We start from the raw sequence: 19,029 nt of genomic DNA on the forward strand, positions 1-19,029 counted from the left end.
CGCCTTCATTTTCTAGTTTGTAGTTTGGCAAAGCGACGTTGGTAAAGCGAAATCACACAGTCGTGCAACATGACAAGGAGGTTAAGTCAATCAATGACATTCTCCTAGAACTCATACACACGTAGAAAACGAAGGACAGTTTCTTTGCACTAAATATTTACAGCAGCCAAAAATGCAGACACCATAAATTTTGAACGCTCTTTAGAAAAACCCTAGCCATAACGCACAACCGAGCGGAAGTGATCAGAGGCAATTTTAACTCCAATACGCGGCATGGGGCTACAAAATCGAAATTAAAAAGACAGGAACCTCGTGCTAGACGCGCAACAGGAAGGCCTCACCCTCGTGACCAACCCGTCGGTTCCCACGAAAATAGGTATCAGCGTTTGCGCGGATACTACGCCAGATTTAACATTCAACAAGAACATGGGGGGGCACGCAGTCGACAAATACGCAACACTACTTTGGCAGCAATCAGAATATACTAAAAATAACGGTAAGGCCAGGACGGCGTAAAAAAAAAGGTAGACAACTTAAAATTGTCGACTTGGACAAATAAGGAAGGAGGCCGACGACACGACAGAAGGTATTGAGGAATGGACCGAAAAACTAAAGGGAGATGTGGTGGCAGCTACGAAAACGGTCCGGCTGGAAGCGCAGTTACAGAACGTAGACATTAAGCTTCTACACATGTGGGAAGCTAAGGCAGGGTTGCAACGGAGATGAAAAAAAAAACGGATGCTTCGTAGAAGGATAGCCAAGCTGAACGGGGACATAGAACAGTACGCCCAGAAGCTATGCAGACAACAGTGGGAGGAAAACTGCAACGACATGGACAGTCAGATATGAATGTCAAAAACGGGGAACGTCCTTAGATATTTGTTAGACCCGGACGGGAGCAAGTCGCCACATAGGTAATATATAAATCGGCTATAGAACAAGTGTACCGAGGGACAGAGCAGGACTTCCTCAAGGAAATAAAAAAGAAAGATACATCTCGCAAGCGATGTCCGTCATACACTTTGACTACTCAGGGCAGGCAAATGACGAATAAGACAACGAAATCGGTGAGGCAGAGGTCATGGCAGCCCAACAGAAACTCAATACCAAGTCGGCACCCCGACTAGACGGGATAACGAGCAAAACGCTAAGGAACTTGGACGATGAGTCTATAACTAAGTTAACAGAACATTAACGAATGCTGGGAGGCAGGGCACATTCCGCACCAATGGAAGACGGCACAAATCGTGTCAATGCCCAACCCGGGCAAACGATTGCACATTGAAAACTTGAGACCCATATATCTCACTTCTAGCGTGAGGAAACTCATGGAGCATGTCGTCCTAGCGAGGATAACCACCTACCTCGAGGGCTGGGACGCGCTCCCACCCACGATGATAGGATTCAGGAGCAACCTCTCAGCGCAGGACGTTTTGTTACAACTAAAACATCAGATCATAGAAGATCCGGGCAGATCGACAAAGGCACTTCTCGGGTTGGACCTAAAAGAGGCATTTGATAACATTGCAACGATACTAGATAGTGTAGGAGAAGTACGACTGGGAAAACGGCCGTACGATTACGTACGCAATTTCCTAACGGGCAGAAAGGGAAAGATCACGATAGCGGACCTAGTTTCGGAGGAGATCGAGATAGGCAGCGCAGGTACGCCACAGGGATCGGTATTATGACCGATGCTATTCAATCTGGCTCTAATCAGGCTGCCGGCCAAGCTACAAGGAATTACTCAATCATACCTTATACGCAGACGACATCACCTTATAGGTGAGAAACGGAAGTGTCGGGCGAATGAAACAAACGCTTCAAACAGCGGTACAGTCGAACGATATCTAGAGGGGACAAGTAAACCTGCTCGGCAGAGAAATCGGAGCTGTTGCTGTACAGACCGACTCGCAGAGGTTACAAACCAGGCAACTACAGGGAAAATAGCGTCCATAGAGAGGAGATACAGTTAAAGACGGCCGATGGGAAACCTATACCCAAAGTCGATAGGATCAGGTTATTGGGGCTCCTCATTGAAGCCAAGGGCAGCAACGGAGAAACCCTCAGAAGACTGGAGGGAACTGTAGCAAAAATTATGAGGCTAATCAAAAGGATAGCCAACAAACGCAGCCGGATGAGAGAGGAAAACACGATCAGGTTAATACAGGCCTTCGTCATGAGCAGAAGAGTATACGTAGCGCCGTACTTGAAATGGCAGGTCGCGGAAAAAATCAAACTAGAATGCCTCATTCGGAAACCTGCAGACTAGCCATAGGGCTATCGATCAGCACCAGCATGGAAAAATTGCTAGGATTAGGCCTATACAACACTATAGACGAGCTCATTGAAGCACAATGTACGGCACAAAACGAACGCCTCTCTAAGGTTAGAGCAGGCAGGCACATCCTAGAGACTAGGTATAGGTTACCACACACAGCACGATGTCAAGGTGGACATCCCAAGAGAGACGAGGGAAACAATGGTAATAACCCCCATATCAAAGAACATGTACCCAGAACACAATAAGGACAGACGAGACAACCGAGTGACGGAGATACATAAGAAATTCGGCAGCGATAAGGACGCAGTATTTGTAGACGAGGCTCGATACAATCGCACACGGGGGTTTACGGCAGCCGTAATCGATAGCGAGAAACACTGTAAGACGTGCCCGATGATACGCACCGCAAGTAACGAGACAGCGGAAGAAGTGGCCATAGCGATCGCAGTAGCTCAGACTAACGCAACCGTGATAGTTAGCGACTCCCGGACGGCAGTAAGCAACTTTGCTAACGGCGGAATATCCCCGGAGGCACTGCGCATTCTTCTTGTAGGAGGTCAAGCGTGCAAAAGAAAGATATACATGACATGGACACCCACTCACGCCCTCGCGGGGGACGGCATCAACGAGGCGGCACACGACGCGGCTCGACGGCTTACGGACCGAGCCACGGTCGCAAGTGACGCCCCGGCACCCTCCGGACGTGACGGGGAGGTAGATTAGTGGGAGGACAGAATGACCAGATATAATGACACCACAAAATACCATAGGTAACAGAGGGGTATATTCCCGCAAACTCACCCAAAATTGACAATAAAACAGTTTGTCGCATTTGCGGCAGTTACAAACTAGGACGCATTAGAATCCTGAGCTCTCGCACATCGTATATCCGGGTATATGTATAGAAACGGACAAATGCAACAAATGTGAATCCAGAGCCACCCTGGAGCATACTTTATGGGAATGCCGAGGGATAAGTAACATGAACGAGAACGCGGCCTCCAGCAACAGCCTTTGCACGCGCTGAGAGGCCGCGCTGGGAGACCCCGCCCTCGAGGATCAACTGTGCGCCGTCCAGCGGGGCGAGGATGCCGCTAGGACCCACGAACCCCTGGTCGGGGCCTTTGGCCCTCCCCACCAACTTGCAACACAATAAAGTTATTCCCTCGTCCTCCTCCTCCTCCTCATGATTTATAAAACCAACACTAGGGACAACAGCGCTGCGCTGTTTAAGCACGCTAACTACTCGATCATGTTTTCGCCGGACAGAGCCTGAGAGGCCGCTCCCTCGGCGCAGGCAGTCTAACAACCAGTTTCCTGCACTTCCTCGCCCCTGTAACACTTAACCTTCAGTAACTTTCACCTTTTTATTCCACTTAGGACATCTGGCACAGTTGCCTCACGCGTCTCCGATGCACAAAACCACAAAAGCACTGTTGGATTTCTTGACATCTACCAGCGTATATGACCGCTTGTGACTAAATACACCATGAACACTTCAGCGGTTGTATGCTTGCGTGCTCTAAATCTTTGTTCCCGCATTTTTCTTATTTATTGAGTCGTTTTCTCTTTCCCCCCTTCCCCTTCCTATGTGGGCTGGCCAATGGGCTCAGCCTTGCTAACCTCGCTGCCGTTACCTTATTTCTTCTCTCTCTCGTGCGGCCGTGACGTATATCTCAAGTACTCATCTTCTGTAAACTGCAAAGCTCCTGATACCACGGAAGAGGGACTGACTGAAAAAAATTATTTTATGTCCATCATAGCAGGTTCCACTGTGTTCAGAAAAATAAATGACCGCGTAATATTGAAGCTAAAGTTCGTGAAGCGCGGGACCTCTTACAAAATTTTATATTTCCGTAACCTGGGCATGGAGCGTGGTAACGGGATTTCGTGTCTCCATTTGCATATGCATTGAACATACTGTTGCGCAGTTTTGCTTGCTGCTGGCATAAACGATTTGGAATGTTAAGTTTTGATACGATTAACATTCTTTGGGCGCTTCACCCAGTTCGGTATGTCTGCCTCTATCGAACATATTTCACGTCAATTTGGGTTACTGGGTATGTGCCTCTAAGTACGTGCTGCTTTTCACTGAGCCTTTTCACGTCAATTCAGTCACTGGGTATGTGCTGTTCTTGAAAGGGGAACAAAAAATATCCTTTAAAATTTCTATGGTGCTGGGTGGAATCGAACCCGCGTTACATATTTTTGACCCGCGCCACAAGCGAATTTCGCGGCGGTGGCCCTAGATGGCGCAGCGTGTCCAGAGGAAAGCGCGACACAGGAGCCTGCAGCTGCAGTGCACGCCTCAAGCATGGCGCGTTTTAGCGGTGGCAATACGCTGTGTCATTACATTGCTTTAATGCTCGTCGCATTAACGTCGGCAGATATCCTGAAATGGTTTTTGTCGAAGTTTTCTTTTTTTTTTCTCAGAACCTAGTCCCCGAAAACTTTTGACACCGATTCTACATGCTCACAATTTCGGAAAATTAAAATGAAATGGTTCTGACGCCGGCTATAGAGCTATAGGCTGTAGACCGCTGACGCCGGCTATAGAGCAGCGTGCTATTGTAATAAAGACAGATCAGATAAAAGAAAAGTACGGTTGTTTTAATATGGCTCTCAAGAATTTCTGTATGACCCACAATAAAAATACGTAGCTATCAAATAAAAGAAGGAAGCTGATTGTACTTAATGGCAACGAATATATTTCTGTAGTGGAAAAATGGACATATTTTACTGTTGCGTCGAGTCGACACGTTTGGTGTCTTCGAAAGTGGGTAAGAACGGCGGGGGAACGACAGTCACCAACACGGCACGTGATCGCAAAGCTGCTGGCTGCGCTACTTCGCTTATCTGCGGTAAAAACAGAACTTAAAAACACACGCACGTTCTCCATCCTTCTGTTGGGCTATTCGGCAGAACACCGTGTAGCGATAGGCACCGGTGGATGGTTTGCCGATCATAAATAGGGGTCGCACGATCCAGCCTTCGTCGAGAACGCTGTCTTTTTTTCTTCACGGTGGGTTTCCGTGAATAAACGTTGAAATATTATCACCTTTACCAGCCGGGCTTTCAAATTTCTTATTCAATGCCTTCAGTATATCTGCTGAATATTTTAAAAAATGAGCTGGAATCTGTCGCAAGTTCGCGCACAAACGAGGTAAGTCACGGCGCCAAGTGACATCCAAACTGTCGACACGCTTACCCAGAAAGAACAGCAATACCATTTTTCAACATCAAGACACAAAGATGTGATATGCAGTCAAAGGAACTTTCGCTCCCACGCTTTTACAGATTCAGACGTCTTCTGTGCGTTAGTGCGATGCGGCAGTCGTCTATGGCTGTCGAAGTTGAAATTACGAAATGCATGTCCCAACCAAATTCATGGTGAACACTCACAAGTTTCTTGCAGTTTCAATAAACGAAAAAAGACCACCGGCATCAATTCTCAGCACCCAAACTCCCACAAGTGAAGATATGTTTGCATCTATTGCGTTTTGATTTCGTCACTGTTTCTAGCCCCCAACAGCGGGTTTGCTTAAAGTAAATTTTGGTCCTATAGTAAAGGCCGAACAATAGAGAAAGATGCTGCGTCAGAGATCACTGGAGACTTCGCTGCGGAATGCTCTGGATAAGTCACGCCTTTCTTTTCAATTGTTCATTGATGTATTAATTTTGCGTTTGAGAATACAGGAAACGCAAAAATTTTCAATATATACAGAGGTAAAGACTATAAAACTGAAAGAAAAAAGTGAGGTAAACACGTACTATGATGCATAATAAATGATCAAGACACCCTCGCCCTATGACAATATTAGACAAAAAACTATCACTCCACAGATGTGTTCAGCTGGTTAAGATGCGGCCCGCTTCTCTGAGCTGTAATCAAAAGAAAGCTCACAGACGGAACTAAATATACGAGAAAACTGAAAAGTTTCAACTCTGGTAGTGTCCATGATTGCGTACAATTAAGATGAAAGCACTAGTATGTACCTACTATACAAAACGCATTCAGTATATTTGCATTCGCGACATCAAGGCTGTCTTCTGTAAAGGAACATCTGATCTTGCTATTGGACAGGATATTCAGCGGCACGAAATTAGTTGGATGCTCTCTGAATGGGATGATGAAGGTTGTTTGCAGTGCGCTGACTACAAAAACGAATACCGCTTCTATCAACGCTTACAGACGGCTGCCATAAACTACTGAATCAATTACATCGGGTTTCGGCAAGAGCAGCCTTGTTTGCCCAGCTACACTCTCCCCACCACAATGAACGGAGAACACGTACGCAGGATTCCGCGCGAGAATCGGCCAAACTGATGCGCCTTTGGAAAACCGAGCCCTGGCCTAAACCAAACGTTGCGTTCGTGCGTCAACAAGGATGCCGGCAGCGAAGACGGACATAGTCATGAGAGCGCACACACAAGTGCTGCCGGCTCCACATGGGGCCGTATAGGTTAGCCCCGTCAGCGCTACATTACGGTACAGACTTTCATCGCTTGACAGAGAAAGAAAAAAATATAGTAAGGCCTTTCCAGAATCCCCGACACTACTGCCAAGTAAGAGCCCCAGGTAAACTGCTTGCTTTTTCATTTTTGATAATACTTATGGAGCTCTTATGCTCACTGACATCAATCGCATAAACGCGTGGCTCTGGAGGAAATACAGAAAAAGGTCTCTAACAGCGGAGCACGCAGCCTATATAGACGCTCTTCTTTGCGCTCGTGGAAACAGCTTTGCGACGATAACGGCTGTGCACGTCGCAACTTGTTGGGGTTCTCGAAATCGAATTTCAGAAGATAGTCACTTGCACACGAAACGGAGGAAAGGGGCGGGCAGAGCATTTTGTGCACGCTTTCGAAACGCAGCAGTGTCTGGTACGCTTTTGCTAGTAGTATATAGTTGGTAAGTCGTCTTTGGAGAATGCGTCTTCTTTTTTTCTTTTTTGAACGAGGCTGCATTTCTATGTATCAGACGTCTAAAAGTTAGCACACGAATAGCGAAACGTGATAACCGGTTGCTGCTGCTCACCAGCTCTGCATCGTGGACTCACGTTTAGCACGCTTACGTCAGTGCCCCGGAGTTCACTCTCGCGCGGCGGCCAGTGTGCAGCGTGCTTGACCAACAGCTCTCGACGAAACGTGAATTCGTTCGCTGCTGTGGTACCACTCTAGTGATTTGCTCAAACAGCAGTCCGGGGCTTTCCGAGTCTGCTCTGAAGTGGAAACCGAAATGAGTTTCGCTTTGTTTAGTCCTAACAAAAAAGTTTCAAGTTTATCTAAAAACATTTTTGTAGCAATGGAAAACAGATATATTTTCGGCTCTCTGTCATCTTGCCTTTCCCAGCTCTAAACTTAATGTCTCAATAAGTGCTTGAAAGGCCTTTGTGAAGTGGTTACTTAAATGATATAAAACTGTTCACCTTCCATGACACGTTTTGCAGCGTAGCGATTACGCGCCTTCCCGGCAAACCAGCAACACGTGCAGGCTCCCACCACGCGACCCACGTGATTCACGCGGCTGTAGATTGCACTGTCTCCACGGGATCGGCCCTAGGGTTATCACGCCATCCCAGTGATGAACCCAGTTTACTATTGCACTATCTCCAAGACCGGCCACCTTATACTCCGCATCACCCCGACCGAGAACACGCACCGAAGCCGAGAAAAGAAGGAAAACAAAGCTTCCTTTAATAAATGCATTATGCGTTGATCGGAGCATTTTTGTTGCCCTCGGATTATTTAGGTACCGTTGGTTTTTTCACTTCGAAATGACATAGAGAACAGCGGACGAACTTAGAAATTTTTCGTTCGTAAGTGATGTTTGCCAATGATCAACCTTCTTTGTTAATTACATGGCCGACGTCAGGATTTGTAGGAATTTACTTTTACGAAAAATTCTAGGGTAAGACCTTTTTATGAACAGGGGCGCTTGCAGAGACGGCCCCCGACAACTTTTAGGCATAGTACAGATGGGACTACTGGGAATATTTGTGCGGAAACCCGCAAGGTGGAGAGAAGTCATTGTCCCGGACCAGGTCGAATTTTCCTTCAACTGAGCGGCTTTTCTTTCGAGTAACCCGTATAAGTTTCCTTCGTAGCAATTGCTACGAACGGGTAAATGTTAGATTTTCGCTGGGACTACTTATTAGCAAATTCGTTATGAGTGCTGTCCTGTTAAGAGCTATTTGGCAAGGTGGCGGCGGCGGCGACAGAAAGAGCAGCAAAAGATTCGCCTTAAAATTGACGCAGCTAGGGACAGCAATAAGTTCGAAAAAAATGTGCGAGGACATGTCCCTAAGATGGCTGTTCAGGCTGTTGGAAACTGTCGGAAACTTGTTGGTTGCATTGTTTATACGGCTAGTTGTACTACGAAACTTGGGCGGAAATCACAGTTTTTTGTTCGTAGCGCGCTTTGTCATAAGTCGGCCATCTTGGTTATAGGATAGGAATAAACTTTATTTTTCCAACGTTTATTGCTGTTGTTGCCCGGGGCTAGGCTGCCAGGGTTCCATCGCCGGAGAAAAATCTGCCGAGATTCTCGGCAATGGCCCTGGCCTGCTGGACCACCCATTCCTGGTCTTCGGGTGCCTTGCTGAGGAGGGCGGCTTGCCATCTCTCAACGAGGCGCCCCGCTGCAGAGGGTCCTGCTGTTGTCTGCCCCCTTCCCCTTGGTACTTCTTACTCGTGGTGTTGCATTCCCAAAGCACATGGGCCATGTAATCCCGTTCGTGCTCGCACCACGGGCAGCCTGGCGACAGGTGCAGCGCGAACCACAGGTGGTGCAGGTGGTAGGAGTTGCTGAAAGTGCTCGTCTGCAACCGTCTCAAGTCGACCGCCTGGGACCTGTCCAGCCGCCTGTGGGGTTCTGAATATTTCCTTCGGTCCTTCCTGTAGTGACCAAGCACCTCTCGGTACGTTGCCAAAAACTCCACGACATCGCGGTCGGCGTCCCCATGATCCCCAGCTCCGCCCGCCGCGATTTGGGTTGTGTTGGTAACGACAGCCGGCGGTGCCGGACGGGGTGGCCGCTGCCATCGCCGTCACTCCTCCACTGGGGTCCCACAGAACAACGGCAGCGGCTGCCCTCTGGGTGACCGAGCCGCGGCGGGTAAGCTGCCTCGCGACGAGGTGGGCGCGCTCGTTGTGGTTGAGCGGGGTGTCGGTGTGTCTTCGGCCGTTAGCAGTGTTGTTGTCGTTGTTGTCGCGGCTGTTGTTGTTGTCGTTAATGCCAAGCTCTCCAATGTGCGCGGGGAACCACTTGAGGGACTTGTTTGTAATCGTGCCGGATCCGAAGTCCCCGGCCCTGGCGTTGAGCATGCGTGTCACATCCGCGGACACCCAACCTTTGGTGTAGTTCATAATTGCTGATTTAGAGCCGCTAATGATCAGGCTATCCTCCGCACCTCCATGGAGTACCGCGAGGGCTATGGCCATCTCCTCCGCTGCTTCGTCCGACGGCAGCCTCGCTGATGCCGTGACTCGGATCCTTCCCTTCGTATCTACGACTGCCGTGGAGAAGGCGGGCGCCGCCGCCGCCGGCCGGCCGTGACGATGTTGCCGCTGTTGCTGCTGCCGTTTTTGTCGTCGTAGTAGTAGTGACGGTGGTGTTGGTAACTCCGGTTCGTCTCGCACATTCCGTTGCAGCGGCGGTAATGGTCGTCGTCCCTCGTCTCCATCACAGTCACCGGCTGGCCGCGGGTACCTGGCTGCATCCACGAAGAGGACGCCTTCTCGTCTTCCGTGCTTCTAGAGGATTGCTACCGCCCTGCGTTTACGTCTTTGCACGTCATGCACCAGGTGCATGTTCTTCGGCATGTTTTCCGTCTGTATGGCGTCCCTGACTTCCGGTAGCAGTGTTTTCTTCAGTCTTCGCGCCTCGTGATATCGAACCCCGAACAGGCCTAGCATTCGTCTTCCCGTTCTGGTGCTCGACAGCCTCTCTAGCTGCGCGATTCTCTGCCCCTCGGCGATCTCCTCGAGCGTGTTGTGTACGCCTAGCTCGAGGAGCCTGTGGGTTGAGGTGTACTGGGGTAGTCTCAGGGCGGTGTTGAGCGCCCTGAGAATCGCTGCGTTCAGCTTGTCGGTTTCGCTCCTGTTCCAGTCGGCGTACGTTGTTAATATGCGTAATATTATGATTCACTTGCGTCGGCTCTTACGAACATTTATTGCATAAAAGCGTGTTTGCGAATGCGGACCTTGCGTCCGTATTCACAAAAAGTTCCTACGATGGAATTGTACGAAGGAGCAGATTCCTGCCAATGCTGATGTTGGACATACTATTATTAGAAAAGGCGGCGAGGCATTTGCAGTGACAACTGAGTGACAAAATTCGTATACTTAGATGAATGTCGTTTCACTCGCGATTTCTTTCGAGGATTCTTTCGAGCTCATCTGGAAACGGTACAACTCGATGTATGTGCACACAAGATACGTTGAGCTCTGTAGTCCGCCATGTATATATAATCTTTTACTACACTGCCCATTGCATACTAGCACCACTTGCACCAATATTTTCTCGTGTTTGTGTCAAGTGATGATGTGTTACATGGACAAAGAAACTGTAGTTATGTTATCTTATTCTGCGCTGTATACGAGGTTGGGCTTAATTCTTTTTTGTTTGTTTGCTGGCATAGAGTGTATACATGTGCTTGTAATATGCACTGGCTATAAGATTGGACCTTCATGTATGGCTGATGCATCGTGACCGCTGAATATGAGTGGAGTATGCGGCCCACGTTTATTATTGTAATGACAAGCTACCATTTCCTATCGTTTTCACCCACAAAGAGTGATCCTCTCAGCCACCCTAGACAAACTGGACAAGCGCCCAGTGTCAGAAAACAAGACCCTTGGAAACTGGCCTACGCGTACATCAGCGCGATCTGCTATGAAGGCGCTGCTGCGATACTTGAAAAACACGGGACTTTCTGACAAGTTGTGAATGTACATTGTGTGACGTAGGACTGTACGGTGACACTGCGTAAGACTAGGAGCGCCTTTGCGGGCTGCGTGACAGTGCCCACTGAAACAGTTCGTGTGTACGTGCGTGTGTGTGTTTAGGTTTTTCTTTTCTTTTTTTATCCTTCTCTCTCTCACCTATTGCATCCCCTTGCCCCTCCCGCAGTACAGGGTAGCGAACCGGAGATAATCTTGGGTTAACCTTCCTGTCTTTCCTTTGCCTTTCTCTCTCTCTCTTTCTACGATTGATTCCGTGAGGCGTTATTCCGCCGGTTATGTTTCTTTTTTTGCGTTTTCTGTTTTCGTTTTTTTTGCTCGCGTTTTATGCACTGTGACTTATGTTTGTATCAGCTATACGCCACGCTTGAGTGGCCTATTTTCTCAAGCTCAACATCATTTAATAAACAACAACAGCAACAGTATGTCGCCAGAAAATTCATTCGTTCCTAGCCAAGCCGGAGAATACACCGTGATGGCGAATGTTACGATTGCAGCCCATGAGCCGTAGCAGTTCTTGGTGACGACCCTTGGACGGGAGGCATGTTCGCCGTAGCTCCTTGGTGAAGACGGAGATGGCGCATCTACACTGAAATGTTATGCGCTCAGAAACACAGATAAAGATACTATCTACAGTGAGTTTATTTATTTATTTATTGTGAATACTTTCATAACCCAAAGCCACTACACAAAACAGTGATATGTATACAAACCTGTGCATTGAAATAAAATTAAAAAAACAATTTAAAACAGCAGACCCACCAGACCAAGGTGAAACATCATCATCATCGTCATCATCAGCCTGGTTACGCCCACTGCAGGGCAAAGGCCTCTTTCATACTTCTCCAACTACCTCCGTCATGTACTAATTGTGGCCATGTTGTTCCTGCAAACTTCTTAAACTCTTCCGCCCACCTAACTTTCTGCCGTCCCCTGCTACGCTTCCTTTCCCTTGGAATCCAGTCCGTAACCCTTAATGACCATCGGTTATCTTCCCTCCTCATTACATGTCCTGCCCATACCCATTTCTTTTTCTTGATTTCTACTAAGATATCATTACCTCGCGTTTGTTCCCTCACCCAATCTGCTCTTTTCTTATCCCTTAGCGTTACACTTATCCTTCTTCTTTCCATAAATCGTTGCGTCGTCCTCAATTTAAGTAGAACCCGTTTCGTAAGCCTTCAGGTTTCTACCCCGTACGTGAGTACTGGTAAGACAAAGCTGTTATTCACTTTTGTCTCGAGGGATAATGGCAACCTGCTGTTCATGATTTGAGAATGCCTGCCAAACGCACCCCAGCCCATTCTTATTATTCTGATAATTTCAGTCTCATGATCCGGATCCGCGGTCACTACCTGCCCTAAGTAGGTGTATTCCCTTACCACTTCCAGTGCCTCGCTATCTATCGTAAACTGCTGTTCTCTTCCGGGACTGTTAAACATTATTTTAGTTTTCTGCAGATTAATTTTTAGACCCACCCTTCTGCTTTGCCTCTCCAGGTCAGTGAACATGCATTGCAATGGTCCCCTGCGTTGCTAAGCACGGCAATATCATCAGCGAATTACAAGTTACTAAGACATTCTCCATTAACTTTTATGCCCAATTCTTCCCAATCTAGGTCTCTGAATACCTCCTGTAAACACGCTGTGAATAGCATTGGAGAGATCGTATCTCCCTGCCTGACGCCTTTCTTTATTGGGATTTTGTTGCTTTCTTTATCGAGGACTACGGCAGCTGTAGAACCGCTATAGATATCTTTCAGTATTTTTACATATGGCTCGTCTACATCCTGATTCCGTAATGCCTCCATGACTGCTGAGGTTTCGACTGAATCAAACGCTTTCTCTTAATCAATGAAAGCTATATATAAGGGTTGGTTTTATTCTGTACATTTCTCTATCACCTTATTGATAGAGGTAATCCCTTACGGAATCCTGCCTGGTCCTTTGGTTGACAGAAGTCTAAGGTGTTCCTGATTCTATTTGCGATTACCTTAGTAAATACTTTGTAGGCAACGGACAGTAAGCTGATCGGTCTATAATTTTTCAAGTCTTTGGCGTCCCCTTTCTTATGAATTAGGATTAAGTTAGCGTTCTTCCAAGATTCCGGTGCGCTCGAGGTCATGAGGCATTGCGTATACAGGGTGGCCAGTTTCTCTAGAACAATCTGCCCACCATCCTTCAACAAATCTGCTTTTACCTGATCCTCCGCAGCTGCCTTCCACCTTTGAATAGCTCTCAAGGCTTTCTTTACTTCTTCCGGCGTTACTTGTGGGATTTCAATTTTCTCTAGACTATTATCTCTTCCATTACCGTCGTGGGTGCCACTGCTACTGTACAAATCTCTATGGAACTCCTCAGCCACTTGAACTATCTCATCCATATTAGTAATGATATTTCCGGCTTTGTCTCTTAACGCATACATTTGATTCTTTCCTATTCCTAGTTTTTTTTTTTTTAAGGTGAAAAATAGCTCGCGCCAAAAACAACGAGGCACCTCGTCCTCTTCCTCGCGGCGGCTGGTCTTTCCAGCAGCTGTCGTATCGCAATAATCTACTACACTGCTTTGAACTTCGCTGTAGATGTCGAGAATACGCATTGCTTTTGTGTCTATTGCTGTTCCCAATTCCCATTTCTTGCTGCTCTGACCATGTGCGGATTACCTTTCAGCTTGTAATTATTGGCCCCGGTGGCACACAACTCTCATTTATTCATTTAACATAAATAACAGAAATAAATAAAACAAATTTCCGTTCTCACGTTCTTCTGACTACGCCAAGTTTATTTCGTAAGAAAAATGCTTACTTGCATAATTTGTATTCTTAAGAAGATATTAGTTTCAATCAAGGCTTTGAACTTTGATCTCTTTCGCAAACAGTACGCAGCGCTCAGAGAAAAACAGTATAAAAATAAAAAAAGCCCTGTGAAGCGACTAAGAAAAGGAGAGAACGCACTCGCTTGACGCTCTCTTTTCACTGATCTGGGCACCAAAAATAGGGAATATAACAGACGGAAATAAGGAAGGCATGGCCGGAGCTAGCGTTGGCTTTCCCTTATGACGCGAAGAAAAACTCACTTCCTGGAAATCTGCGGCGTCGCAAAATGTCAGGGCAGATCCGGCCATCATGAGAACTCCAGATTTTTCAAGTGATCACGGGCGGCCCATTGCGAAAGTTGTAAAGGCTTCTTTCTCGCGTCCGGGCACTTCGGTTCTTTGCTCAGCAACAAGAAAGCAAGGACAGCGGCACAAGGCCGTGCAAGTGCGCCGTTCCCTCCATGAGTGCAGCCTCTCTGGCTTCCTTGTTGCCTCGGATTTCAATGCGCGCATGTCATTTGCTTTTCCATCGCAGCGTATGTGAACTGCTACTACACTGGCACCATAGGGCCGGATGTTCGACTGCCCTTCTCCGCGCGTAAGATGCAATAGCGCTGGAATGGTGAAATACGAAAGCGCCAATCGCTTGACTGTGCTTCGTGGTGTTTGTGCGACATGTTCTACCTTTCCAACGTATATTCATCCTTCAACTATACCGCGGGTGGTGTTTTGCATCTCGACTCGTTTAACCTCTATATGACACATAAGAGCTTTGAAACAATCGAGACACTAACGCATCATATCTGTGTCTGTCCGAGCTATAGTGCTGAGAGGTGAGTAATGTGCGCAGAGCTGTATACAGACAGAACTGTCCTCTGTCAGAGCGAAAAGTTCTAGGCTAGTGCTACCAAAGGAACTGTGTGCAGAAGGCATCAGCCGCGCCGCTCAAGCTTCTGGGGTATACTGGTCTATACAATGTGTCCCAGCTAACGTTAGCCAAGCTATTAAAAAAAAAGGAAGAGAGAGAGCGAGAGAACAGAAAAAAATAGAAAATATTAGGCAACACGCTGAAAGATGCAGCTAAAAAAGCCTACGGTGTTCGGTCATCAGAAGTCTCACAACCAAACACCGTATATATATATAAAGGTCGTATATTGGACCGCGTTTTTTAGCCTTCTTTTTTTCGTTGAAGAACTTGGCTAACGCTAGCTTGGGTACCCGATATGTGAAATACTTGAAATACACCACCTGCTAACACTACGCGCTGTACTGTACTTCTGCTGTGCTCTCTTTCTCTTCTCCCCATTACGCCTTACTTTTCTTTTTATCCCTGAGTCCCCTTCCCCTTGTGTAGGGTAGTCAAATAAAATTACCTCTCTTCGACCTCCCTGCGTTTCATACATCCTTTCTCTCTATATAGTTGCACTATGCGATGAAGAGTAATCGGCAGCAAGTTCTCTTTGCACTTATTACAACAAAAACTAAACCGAACTCTGAGGCGGATTACTTTCATGAGACAACAGGCAAAAATAAAAAGCGCGAGATGCGTCAATTGAAAGACAGTGCGCGTCCAGTGGATTCGAATGATTTGGCGCCCGTCTTGCTGTGATTTATGCTTCGTTATGGAAAATCGAACTCGTCTTCAATCTTCTTGCGCCTTTCACGAAGACACCGTGCGCGCTGCGGATGCGATAACGCGCTCACCGGAAAAGCACGCACAAAGTTTATTTGGCGCCATACCTTACATTGGACCAACCAAAGCGCTAATGGCGCGTAGCGTAAGTCGCAGAGCCCGTATCTTTGGGATTTTTTAGATGAGACATTGGCAGTCGTTTGTAGGTCCTTTACTTTACCGTTACCGTTTCGTCATTTTCGTTGTTTTTTTTTGTTTTGCTTTAATCCGATGCATATTGATTTATTCATACGTTTGCCAGTGCTGTCCCCTGCATTTTATCTTAATTTGGAGGCACCGTTAGGGTAGGGCTGGAACGGTGTTCGGCGCAGGCTAAAGCAGTTACACTGTTTGGAAAGGGGCTGGCTCATCAAGTTCTCACTTCGCGAACTGAAATATTTCCAGTCAGGTCACATAAATGCTGTGAAAACGGACGATAAACGTGATGGGCACACACACGTTGAATGTCAGGACTCGGTACCGTGCACGCTGCAGCACACAAGTTCACTGCTCAGAGACGCTCCAGCTGGAAAGATGACACAATAACATGAGCAACCCTGCTAGCTCGGGGCTATGCGGCCGCTAGCGCGGCGCGGCCTCGTATACCTTAGCCGAAAACCAAAAAACGTAAGGCGATTAAATTCCAAACGACAGCATGAAAAACGAACACATGCGATTCAACAGCAACCTGCATGGTGAAGTATCGTAAGTGTAGACGCCAAGTGTTGGAGTGCAACAGTTCCGGGACAGAGCTCGCGGGCATTGTATTTCTCTTGCCATTGGTGCCCTGCTTTGAACGTGTGCAATAGCAATGTGCACCGATATCCTACCCTTCTCCGATTTTTTTATACCACTTGTTCTAAACTGCTCCGATGAACTTTTTCCAGTCCTTTACTTTATCCTTGAATAAAGGGAAAGAATAAATGTTCCATTTGCGAGCTTATAGTAACGTGTGAAGGCGCACTTACATTCCTTTCACTACGAAATAAATGATAATTTCTTTGAACATCGCGCTATTTTCTCGGAAATTTTCAATCTTTATTTTATTTGGGGAAAAAAAATTGCGCAAATTATGAGCCGCAACAACCCGCGAAGTGCTTTTTTTGTTTTATTTGCAAAATAGGTTTTAGGGTCACTAAAATGCATAAGATGCTTTAAAATGTCAAAGTGTGTTGTTATAAAGGAGAAGCGCCCCTTCACATAAAAAGAAATAGTCATAGGCTGAACAGGCATGTTTCTAGTAATTTTTCGTACGAAGCTAGCGTTGCCCTTGAGCACAAATTCGAACGACGTTAATGCGGAGGACAGTAATACAGGTCTTTTTTTTTGGGGGGGGGGGGGGTAGGCAGGGGAGGGGCTTGCATGGAGCAGGGAGAAATTAGGGGGCTAGTGTACTACTCCTATAGCAGAGCCATGGAGGACAGATATGTGAGTTAAATGCTTCTTTTACGCGCTATAGACCGCAGCATCGAGTCCACAACGTCGGCTGCGGTGGTCACTGTTTAGCATGCAGATTTGATTTTAACCACTCATTTTGTTGCGAACACTGCTAAAACACCAGCCCTAGGTTGTTACTGGCGTTGTCACGAATTTCTTGCTTCGCTAATAGCAGCGAACAGCAGTTGGACGACACCACAAAACGATGGTGAAACCAGCAGCTATGCCTGTAACTATGCCATCGATCAAGCAGTTTCATATTGCCATGCCTTCACCAAGGTGGCGAATGTCGTTTTGCGGCAAGTCGATAGATGGCGCTAGATATTTTGAATATTCTCCATTGCGTTGCAGCAACTGCCACTTCGCTGTTAACGCGGTTGAATCTACGGTTGTTTGGCTGCTTTTTCCCCCGGATCCAGATGACAACTTTGATTTTACCTGTGTCACCGGGTGCTTTCAGGGTCAAGTTCAACTCACATACGCCAATTAATCCCACGTGTCCAGTTTGACATCGTGCTCACAATTTTTGCGCAATGCACAGGAAGTGCGTGTCGTGTTCGCCAGATCCCATCTCCCTAAGCAGCTAGCATAGCAGCGCTGTGCACTGAGACACGATCGCTGCCGGAAAGCGGGCGTACGACGGCTGCCGGAGCACACCGGAAGGCAGCCGTCGTTTCCCCTCCCGACGGAAGCACAACTGATCCCTTTGATGCCGGTCGCTGCGCCTCATTGCGCTTCATTATCTTTTTACCTCAGCCCTTACCTCTTTCGACGCGTACCGTTACTTATATTGCACTGTACATTCTTTTTTCTTCGCACTGCTCAGCTTTATAGCGTTAGTAGTTGTGAAGGTGGACCTAAAGCTTATCACAGTTAATGGTTGATCGGCGGGTTTTTGTAATCAGATATAGTCAGCAAGAACAAGGAGTATAGATAACCTTATTTGCTTGCATTTATTTCTGAAAGCAACCTCATGGCATACCTGCACAGACGACCAGCTAGTAATTACCCTGCATTGTTTTTATTTTTAGTGATAGCCGATGCTAGTTTGGAAATACTCTGAGGAACATCAATTAAAGAAAAAGGGTGCGTATTAACTCTCTGCGAATGAACTTTATACCGAGGAATACTTTACATAGAAAAATCACTGTAGGCACGAAAAGGTAATTCTCAACCTATAGGTGCCCGTATATATAAAGTATATTTCATACATCTATTAATAAACAGAGAAATGTATGCATGGCTATGCGTATGCCTACGTCAAAAGTCAAGAGCAACATTTTTCAGTAGCTAGTGTTCAGCTCCTACATTCACTGCGGCAAAATCAGGCATAGAAAACACATCTAAATTAGCTATATTAATGAGATGTTCGTTGCAATATCACAAAGCTAAAAAAGGGCATGTACAAACTCCTAAGTAGTGTAAGCATTAAAACCCAGCCATTGTGAGGGAGCGCGCTTCTTTCGCAGCCGTGGCTCACGAATTTCACCGAAAGCTTGTTTCTTTCTTTTGCGGCGGCAATCGCACTCCAGCGCTATTCCTTACTTCAAAAGTAAAGCAACAATAAAAACAAAAAACAAAGAACTGCAAAGAGCCGGCTGACAAGAGCCCTCGCCGTGGCTTCAAGCGCAATGCCTGCTTGTCCTAATGAACTGAACCATTCTCGTTCAGCGTTCTGCACCTGGCTTCATCATTTCAAGTGCCACTGTTTTTCAACACACCTCCATCCAGCCTGCCTCCGGCTAAGTTTTGCCGCCCTGCACGCCGAAATCATGCCTTCCTAGGGCATCTGGGCCATTTCAGTCCATGGACCAGCCGTTCTGTCCACAGACCTTTTCTTTTTATTGGCGCTTTATCA

At 46.9% G+C, this 19,029-nt stretch overlaps 1 protein-coding gene across 1 annotated transcript in view; it reads right to left on the reverse strand.

Annotated features, from left to right (window-relative positions):
- LOC135910482 (thyrotropin-releasing hormone receptor-like) overlaps positions 1 to 19,029 on the reverse strand; it is a 432,751-nt gene that overhangs the window by 302,973 nt on the left and 110,749 nt on the right. The gene's annotated exons all lie outside the window — the stretch shown is intronic.

Source organism: Dermacentor albipictus, chromosome 1, assembly GCF_038994185.2.
Source record: "Dermacentor albipictus isolate Rhodes 1998 colony chromosome 1, USDA_Dalb.pri_finalv2, whole genome shotgun sequence".
NCBI lineage: Eukaryota > Metazoa > Arthropoda > Arachnida > Ixodida > Ixodidae > Dermacentor > Dermacentor albipictus.